The following is a 9,967-nucleotide window of genomic DNA, read 5'->3' on the forward strand; positions in this document are numbered from 1 at the left end:
GGGGGCTCTCCATGTGAGGAACCCCAAGGTAGGTATCTGCTGTCTTTACATGATTATAAAAGTTAATTGTCCTCGCCCATGCCCCCTTAACACCTGTCTGAACCTTGAGCATGTTCATGCCAGGTGAGGATGCAGTAGAGGGCGGGGATGGGGGGTGGGGGTGGTGTTGGTGGCTGCCTCCTGACCCTGCTGCTCAGACCCCCACACTGCCCTAAGTGAGGCAGAACCGGGGCGCCTGGAAGAAGCGGAGGGGGAGAGCTGGGTCAGAGGGCAGAGGCAACCAGACTGCAGAACCTGCAGACAGACCTCCCGGTGCGGTGCCTAAGGCCCCTGTAGATGCACGGGATGGGAGAGAGCCGAGGACGCCCTCTGATTCTTTTCTGCCTTTCTGTCTGTGTGTGTGGCAGCGCTGGCTTCCTGCCGCTCGGTGGGGTCAGGGGAGTCAGGCCCAGACCCAGGCCTCAGTGTCTGACGCAGCCCTGTGTGTCGGGACACTCTCAGGGCTCCACGGTCTCCGTGTCCCTGGGGGTGAGTGGGTGAGCAAGTATTGCTGAACTGCCTTGCGTGGTGGGTGGGGTGCATGACCTTCCTGATGGCCCCGGACACTCAGGCCTCCGTGTGGGCTCCTGGGCCACAGTGGGGACAGATTCTCCACCACCACTGCCTCCCCTTCCCCGGAGTTCCTCAGACCAGTCAGCCTCAAGTGACTTCCCAGACGCCTGCCTGCCGTGGTTGCCTGCCTCTGCACACACCCTGCTGCAACTGACAGCTGCTTCCTGCTTCCTGTTGTGTGAGACAAGCCCCGCCCCATGTCCAATCTCACGTCCCACAGGCCTTGCCCAGAGCCTCCTTTGGGTGGCCGCCCTGTCTGCCCATGGGGCGCTGCAGAGGCACCCGGGCTGGGGGCAGTGTGTGGTAACGCTGGGACCAGGCCATGGCAGAACAGACTACCCTCTCCCGAGTTCAGGGGAGGAATCCAGAGCTGAGTGAGGCCCTCGCTCTCCTCTCAGGTCCTGAAATGCTTCCTGGTGTTTGTTTTCAGGCGCAGGGAAACTTCCCCCCGGGAACTATGAGTGAAGGTGTCCTAGCCTGGCTGCTGTGGCCCGGTTCAATCAATAAATGACCGTGACCTCGGAAAGACCAAAACCAAGTTTATCAGAGAAACAAACAAAACGGCTCAGCATGGGCAGCACCTCTAAGGATTCACGCAAGTCCTGCAGCAGCAGGAGCGTCTCAGGGAGCTCCGTACGGAGGGTGATCCAGGAGCTGACCAGAAGAAAATTCTAACTGGCTGGCATGGACAAAAGCATGCTATCGTAGACGTAAGGCATGATTTTGCTATCATCACGTTGCAGTCATTCAACAGCTTCCAAACTCCAAGCTCACTGCCAACTCATAGCGACCGACCGTTATAGCACAGGGTAGAACTTGTGGATTTCTGAGATTACAACTCTTTAGGGGAATAGAAAGCCTCACTTCCCCCCACCCCTCACCCCCTGGAGCAGGCTGGGACTGGTGGCTTTGAACTATGGATGTTGTGATCAGGAGCCCAATGCATAACCACAGGGCCACCAGAGCTCCACTTAACAGCTTCAGGTGTGGCTGTTTCCTTGGTGAGCCTGAGTAAGTGCTCTTCCTGGGTGCAGGCTGTGAGAGGAAAGGGGAGGGGAGGGAGGAGGATGCCAGCACGGTTGAGGTCTGCTGGCTAGTTGACTCTTGAAAATCAGCTCAGAAAAGGAAGGAAGGAAGGGAAAGAGGAGGGAGGAAAGAAACTCTAGACCCCATCTTTGTCAGAAGCCTCTCCTATGCCAAGCGCCTAGTTCTTTAGAGCTCCTTCACAAGTATAGGTTTAAAATTCTTGAACTTGCACTAGGATCCCTCTTCTTACCTGATTTATGCTACATGTGTCTCCCTATGTGTATTTAATGAGCAGAGTAAATTAAAGAGAAAGCATACAGTAACTCAGAGCACTCCAAGAGGATAGATTTCAGGGAAGCTGAGAGACCTGCAGAGCAGAACCCCACAGTGGCTCCAGGGGATGGGAGCCAGGATTCAGATTTCTATTGCTATTTACAATTGTCTTTTCAAATAGATCCTTGTTCAGCGTCAGTTTTGTATAATGCCTCCTGATGTCATACACTTAATCATGGGATCTGCTTGTTCTGAGAGAGAGAGACCACTCACAAACTGGACAACGAGTGGTGGAGGGGCAGTGGCCCTTGACAAGCTGGATCGACACAGCGTCTGCAACAACGGATCCAAACTCAAGAACAACTGTGAGGACGGCAGAGCCAGGCAGTGTTTTGTTCCGCTGTGCGCAGGGATGCCGTGAGGTGGAACAGACTCAGCGGCAGCTAACAGCAACAACAAAACATCTTTCTGGTATTCTCTGCTCTCAGCCAAGATTCCTCTGACATCAGCAAGAACACCCTCTGTTCCAGGTCGTCTGTGAATCCAATTTGAATTTCTGGGGATGCCCTATTGCTGAACTGCTACAATTTTTGAATGATCTTTTGGATCACTTGTGTGTGATACTTTCCAACAATTTCCGCATTCTGTTGGACTTTTTGTTATAGGTACAGATATGAAATACGGAGCTTTCCCAGTTGGATGGCCAGATAGCTGCGTCCAAATTTCTTGGCGCTTTCACCACTGCATCCATCCGTTGAGCCTTCACAATTGGTTTTCTGCCAGTTCCTGGAGTCTTGTTTTGTGATAATGCCGTCAGTGTATCTTAGACTTCTCCTTTCACTACTATCAGTTTTTGATCATAGGTACCTCTGAAATCATTTAAATTTGATACTGTGAGAGTATATTCCTTACTTCTTCTTCGGTTGCTTCTTGTGCTGTTCAATATTTTGTTCATAGAATCATTCGATATTGTAACGGAGGCTTGAGTTTTTTTCTTCATCTCTTTCAGCTTGAGAAGTGCCAAGTGTCTTCTTCCCTTTTGGTTTTCTAACCCCAAGTCTTTCCTTTCTTAGTCTGGGCTCTAAAAACCCAGAAACAAAACCCAAAACCAGTGAAGTGTGTGTGTGTGTGTGTGTGTGTGTGTGTGTGTGTGTGTGTTTCATATCAAGAAAATGGCTCACACCTTTGAAGAAGTAAGCAAGTTCCAAATGTGGTCAAGTTCCAAGTTCATGGTCAAGTTTTAGGCTGAATTCTTGTAACTCCTGTAGCTACAGGGGCTGAATGCAAAATCATCAGGAAGATAACAGGCTTGTAACTGCAGAGGCAGGTGACTTCAAGACTGGCAGATGGGCTTGTGGCTACAGAGGTGAATGAATCTAAGGTCAGCAGGGATGATGGCAGGCTGCTGCCGACTCCCAGGATTGGCAGGCAGTATGGCCGAATGTTGGCTTAAGTTTGAAGAACCAGGGCCAATGAGTGAGATGCAGGTCCAGATCCATCCACCACCCACCCCACCAAAAGAAGCAATGACCTATCCATTTGACACAATGTCTTAGCTATCACAGATACCTTATCTTCTTGAGCTACCCTTTCAAATATTCTGCTTGGTTGTTTTACTTCATCATTTCTTCCTTTCACTTGAACTACTCTATGTTCGAGAGTAGGTTTTAGAGTCTTTTCTGATATTCATTTTTTTTCTTTTTTAAATGACTTTTGCTTTCTTCGTGTATGATGTCCTTGCTGTAATCCTACAACTTGTCTAGTTCATTAGTGTTCAATTAATCAAATTCAGGTAGGACTGATAATATTGAGCTTCCCCTCCATCACTCTTTTTTCAGGTTGGTCATTTAAACTGGACAAACGTGATCTACCATGCCTAGAGTGACAAATTAGAACATTTCAAGGTCTGTCCTGAAGTGCAATGTTGTGAGTCATAGGATGACAGCTATATGCCTACAAGAAAGACTAGTTGATATGATTGTTACTCAGATTTACCACCAAGCAGGAACTCAAAGATGAAGACATTGAGGATTTTTACCAACTTCTGCAGTCTGAAATTGATCAAACATATAATCAAATGACAATTGCAGATGACTGAAATGTGGAGATTGGAAACTAAGAAGAAGGTTTGGTTGATATCACCACGGTGATAGCCACTCCGCTGGGGAGCTCGTGATAGAATTTTGCAAATACCTTTTTTTCAACCTGGGGTCACGAGGTACCAGCATCAACTCGATGGCGGTGAGTGCATGGCACCTCTGGGTGGACCTCCCAGGAGAGAATACATGGGGTCCTGTTGAGGGGAAAGCTGAACCCAACCTCCAAACTCACTGCCAGCGGGTAGAGGCCGGCTCATGATGACTCCTGCAACTGAGCAGAACGGCCCCCGTGGTTCCCAAGACTAACTCTTTCTTGAAGTAGAAAGCCTCATCTATCTCCCCTGTACTGTCATTAACCACTCACCTCTCCCTAAATTATACTGACCCTTGAGATATTAGCTAAAGTCATGTGATATTCTTTCACTCTGGACCTTTACAACTGACAACAACGCTTCAAAAACCAAACTCACTGCCATCAAGTCAATTCTAATGCATACTGCCCCCTTAGTTCTCTGACACAGGAACTCTTTACGGGAGTAGAAAGCCTCATCTTTCTCCTGCAGAGCAGCTGGTGGTTTTGAACTGTTGACCTTTCAGTTAGCAGCCCAATAGGTAAACACTATGCCCCCAAGGCTCCTTTCGACAATGTTTAGAGGCCTTTTTTTGAAGAGCTTACTTTAATAGCAAAGGGGAAAAAAGTTTATATATATATATGAAGCACTTGTTTTTGTTGCCATCTTATAAGAAGCTAAAACACATTTCTTTGTCAGCAAATTAGAAGATGTATAGGAAGTACGATTGAAGATCTAAAGACACAAGAATTAAACTTCCATACTGAGGCAAAACACTAAGGGTGTGTAACAGAACAGCAAGGGAAATAGAGGAATGAAGTCCCCAGAGAATACCAAAAATAGACTTAGGGGCCAGGGCATAGCACCCCATCAAACTCAACCAGAAAACACTCCAAAAGGTCAACAAACAGACCTTGAACTATTTACAGGGTTGCTGTTTTTTTGTCATTGTTTTTTGTTGTTCTTGTTTTGTTATCTTTGGTTGCTTTGTTTTGCTCAGTCTTGTTTATGCACATATTATTATCTCTGCAGGTCTATCTATATAAGATAGGCGGGGTAAACAATCTGGAGGAGAAAATAACAGACCGACAGTTCTGGGGGGCCATGGAGAAGGGGAGGCAGGGGAAAGGAAGTGGGTGTTAACAAACCCAGGGACAAGGGAACAACAAGTGATCCAAAATTGATAGCGAGGAGGGTGTAGGAGGCCTGGTAGGGCTTGATCAAGGGCAATGTAACTAGAGGAATTCCTGAAACCTAAATGAAGGATGAACATGATAATGGGGCAAGAGGAAAGTAAAAGGAAATAAAAGAAAGAATGAGGAGGCAAAGGGTATTTATAGATGTCTAAATACAGGCATGTACATTTGTACAATGGGGCAAAAGATCTATGTGTATATATTTATAGGTTTAGTATTAAGGTAGCAGATGGACATTGGGCCTCTATTCAAGTACTCCCTCAATGCAAGAACACTTTTGTGTGAGTCTGGGTGGACTAGAGAAACAAATCCATGAACATACATGTGTATAAGAAAGAGATTTATATACAAGAGCAATTGAACATTGAGAAAACATCCCAGTCCAGTCCAGATCAAGTCCATAAGGCCGATATTAGCCCATATGTCCGATACCAATCTATAAAGTCCTCTTCAGATTCACGAAACAAATGCAATGACGCCGAATGTAAAAGACCACAGGCCAGTGGGTAGAAAGTCTTTGGATCCAGTGTCATTGGAAACATCTCAGTGCTCGCAGGGGTCTCTGCATCAAGGTGGGTCCATGTGTCTTGTCAGCTGCTATGTCTCCCAGGGTGTGTGCAGAGAGTCTCCCACCTCCAAGGAGGAAGTACTGGATTTCCCAGAATTCTCAGAAAGCCAAGCCCACACAGAGGCCTCATTGGCTATGATCTGATTGACAAGCTAGACTCCACCCCTATACTCTTAATTCTCAAATTGACAAACGATTATATATTTACCACAACTTTGTTCTATTAAACTGGCATTGCATGACGCTCACCTTCCCGACATGATCGCTGAAGACAATGCAGGTGCATAAGCAAATGTGGTGAAGAAAGCTGACGGTGCTTGGCTATCAAAAGATACAGCATCTGGGGTCCTTAAGGCTTGAAGGTAAACAAGTGATCATCTAGCTAAGAAGCAACAAAGCCCACATGGAAGAAACACACCAGCCTGTATGGTCACGAGGTGTCGATAGGATCAGGTATCAAAGAACCAAAAATGAAATGGGAGTGGTGACCCAAAGCCCATCTGCAGGCAACTGGACATCCCCTTATGGAAGGGTCAAAGGGAGGAGACGAGCCAGTCAGGGTGCAGAATAGCAACGATGAAACATACAACTTTCCTCTAATTCTTTAATGCTTCCACCCCTGCCCCCCACCATTATCATGACCTGAATTTTACCTTACAAATCCGGTTAGACCAGAGGATGTACACTGGTACAGATAAGAACCAGAAACACAGGGAATCCAGGACAGATAAATCCCTCAGGACCAATAATGAGAGTAGTGATACCAGGAGGGGAAGGGGAAGGTGGAATAGAAAGGCAGAACTGATTACATGGATCTACATATAACCTTCTCCCTGGGGGATGGACAACAGAAAAGTGGGGGGAGACATTGGACAGTGTAAGACATGACAAAATAATCATTTATAAATTATCAAGGGTTCTTGAGGGAGAGAGGATGGGGAGGGAGGGGGAAAATGAGAAGCTGATACCAAGGGCTCAAGTGGAAAGTAAATGTTTTGAGAATGATGATGACAACAAATGTACAAATGTGCTTGACACAGTGGATAGATAAATGGATTGTGATAAGAGTTGTATGAGCCCCCAATAAAATGATTTTTAAATAAATAAATAAGAATTAAACTTCATTGTGGGAAGCATCCTCAGAAAGGAAACCAATCCCACTGCCTGTGACTAGATTCTAACTCAAAGTAGCCTGATATAAGGTTTCTGAGACTGTTAATCTTTACCAGAGCAGACAGCCTCATCTTTCTCCCTTGGAGCAACCAGTGGGTGTGAACTGCTGACCTTGTGACTAGCAAGCTAAATCTTAGTTTACAGTGCCACTAGGGCTCCTTTAAGGGAGAAAAGAGAACCCAAATCCAAATATAATTTATAGATATACAGTTACTAAGTCTTAAACAGAACAATAATAAGACTTCTTCAGCTTAAAGTGAAACATTTTCAGAGCTCAGATCGGTTTCTAAATAACAGTTTCCAGTAAAAGGCACCGGGCCCCTTGGAGAGAACTCATCCAGGTGAGGGAAACTCTCCGCACAGGGCCCTGCTGCATCCAAGGACTCATAGAGACTCGGGCCTTGCAGATGGAGAGCAAAGGAAACAGGCACAGAACTATAAATGGCAGTAGATCAGTTCATCACAGTTGGGGGCGGGCCTACAGAAGCAGGAAAGAGACCATGATTGGGATACATACAGGATAACAGATGGGAGAAATTACAAGAGTGGTTCAGGGCCCTCCCTCTGGCCACCTTTGTTGGGACATGACTCAAGACCATGCAGCCCTAGTACCCCAATTTCCATCAAGGGCACACCCAGCCAAGTCCCTGATGGTGAGCCTGCCCTCCTTGGGCTGGCCAGGGGATCCCCAGCATCCTACTTTCATACACAGTGTGAGGCTGGGGCAGGAGCTGGCTGCTTCATCCAGTTGTACAGGAGGTCGCTATGATTCAGTCCTTTTTAGGCACCAGGAGCCCTGGTAACGTAGTGGGTTATGTGTTGGCTACTAACCACAGGTCAACAGTTAGAAACCACCAGCTGTTCTATGGGAGAAAGAAAAGGTTTTCTACTCCCATAAAGCGTTAACATCCCCCCCAACCTGGAGACAAACAACAGAAACCATGGGGGGACACCAAGGTCGGTGTAAGATATGAAAATAATAATTTATCGACTCTCTCACTGCCTCACTCACTCACTGTCTCACTCTCTCACTGCCTCACTCTCTCACTGCCTCACTCTCTCTCTCTCACTGACTCACTCTCTCACTGCCTCACTGATAAAAAAGAGGAAAAAAAAAAGAAAATAATAATTTATCAAGGGGTCATGAGGGTAGGAGAGGGGAAGGGGGGCGGAGGAGCTGATACCAAGGGCTCAAATAGAAAGTAAATGTTTAGAAAATGATGGCAACAATGTATAAATATGCTGGATACAATGGAGGTATGGATTGTTAAAAGAGCTTTAAGAGACCCCAGTAAAAATGATCTTTTAATTAAAAAAAGAGAGAAAGAAAGAAAAAAAAGAGTTACAATCACTGAGTCGGAATCAACTTTAGGGCCATGGATGAGCAAGCACTACAGTGCAAAGGGGGTGGTAGTGGGTTAAGAGGTGGGCTGTTAACATCAAGGCTGGCAATTCCAATGCACCCACTCTTCCACTAGAGCAGTGGTTCTCAACCTTCCTCATGCCGTGGCCCTTTCATACGGTTCCTCGTGTGGTGACCCCCACCAACCATAAAATTATTTTCATTGGTACTTCATCACTGTCATTTTGCTACTGCTAGGAACAGGGCGACCCCTATGAAAGGGTCGCGACCCACAGGTTGAGAACCGCTGCACTAGAGAAAGAGGAAGCCTTCTGCTCCTGTAAAGATATTCAACCTCTGAAACCCACAGAGTTTCTATGAATCAGAAGTGAAGACCATGTGATCAAAAATTAACATCACCACGAAGGGACTTATAAATACTCTATCTCCAGATCGGATACCTGAGGACACCACTTGCTTTACATAGCATAATCTGGGATTATAATCTGAATGCATAATCTGAATCTAATCGCCAGGAAACATTAGACAAGTCCACATTGAGAAGGTGAAGATAAAGTAATTGAGCAGTATCCCCCTAACCCTCAAATGTGTCAGATTGAAGAAAATTAAACAAGCTGGGGAGTAGGGAATATAGGTGTGTGTGGGGGCTTCCAAAAGTTTGTGGAAAAATTGAATTGAAAGAGAAGTAAAATTTCCATTAAGTTTCGGAAGCCCTTTCATATAGATTATCTCTCTATAAATCTAAGTATCTATATAGAAAGAGCAAATGAGCAACTGTGCAAATGTAACAAAAGATGAGCAATCTGGTGAATTTCAGCAAAGGCTATACAGAGTTCTCAATATTCTTGCAACTTTTTCTAAAAATCTGGAATTACCTCAAATTTTAAGATTTACAAGTGTTTTATGGAAAAACTGTTAAGCATAACGTCTGACAAATTAATTTTGTCTCAAGGCAGGGGGAGATGAGGGTCTGAGTTTGGTTACAGAGCTAGTAGCTAGTAGTAGCTAGTAGCTAGCACCCACACACGGAAAATTAATTTTCTTCACCACCACCACCACCAACCGTGAGTTTGTCTCCTGTGGTGGCTTGGGTATTGCTATGGCAATGGAAAGTATGCCATTGGCATTTCAAACACCAGCAGGGTCTCAGGGTGGACCGGTTTCAATTGTGCTTCTGAAGTAGGAAGAAAAAAGCTTGGAAATCTACTTCTAAACTGAGACCGACTAGGAAGAAAAGAAGGCCTGGCATTCTGGGAAAACAAGAGTCCAGGAAAATCTTGTGGCTCACAAGAGAATGTGATAAACGGTAGTGGAAGAGGAGCCCCTAGGTGGGAAGGCGCACAATACACTCCACGGCAACTGTGAGGATGGCCGAGCTGCTGGATGTTACAGTATATGTTGTTAGACTTAAATTTCTTTTATCCCTATCTAACTCCATTTTCCCTTACAGCCATTTTAGTTCTCTTTCCACTGAGTTTTGCAGGTCAGAATGACTGGGCAAGATAATTGTGCACATAAGTGGTTAAACTGTCACCAGAGGAACATCTGTGGCCGAAAAAGATTATAGGCCGGACCGGCTCTAAGAA

The sequence above is a fragment of the Echinops telfairi genome, unplaced genomic scaffold (genome assembly GCF_000313985.2).
Source record: "Echinops telfairi isolate 266 unplaced genomic scaffold, ASM31398v2 ScPeMD7_7469;HRSCAF=8507_0, whole genome shotgun sequence".
Classification (NCBI taxonomy): Eukaryota; Metazoa; Chordata; class Mammalia; order Afrosoricida; family Tenrecidae; genus Echinops; species Echinops telfairi.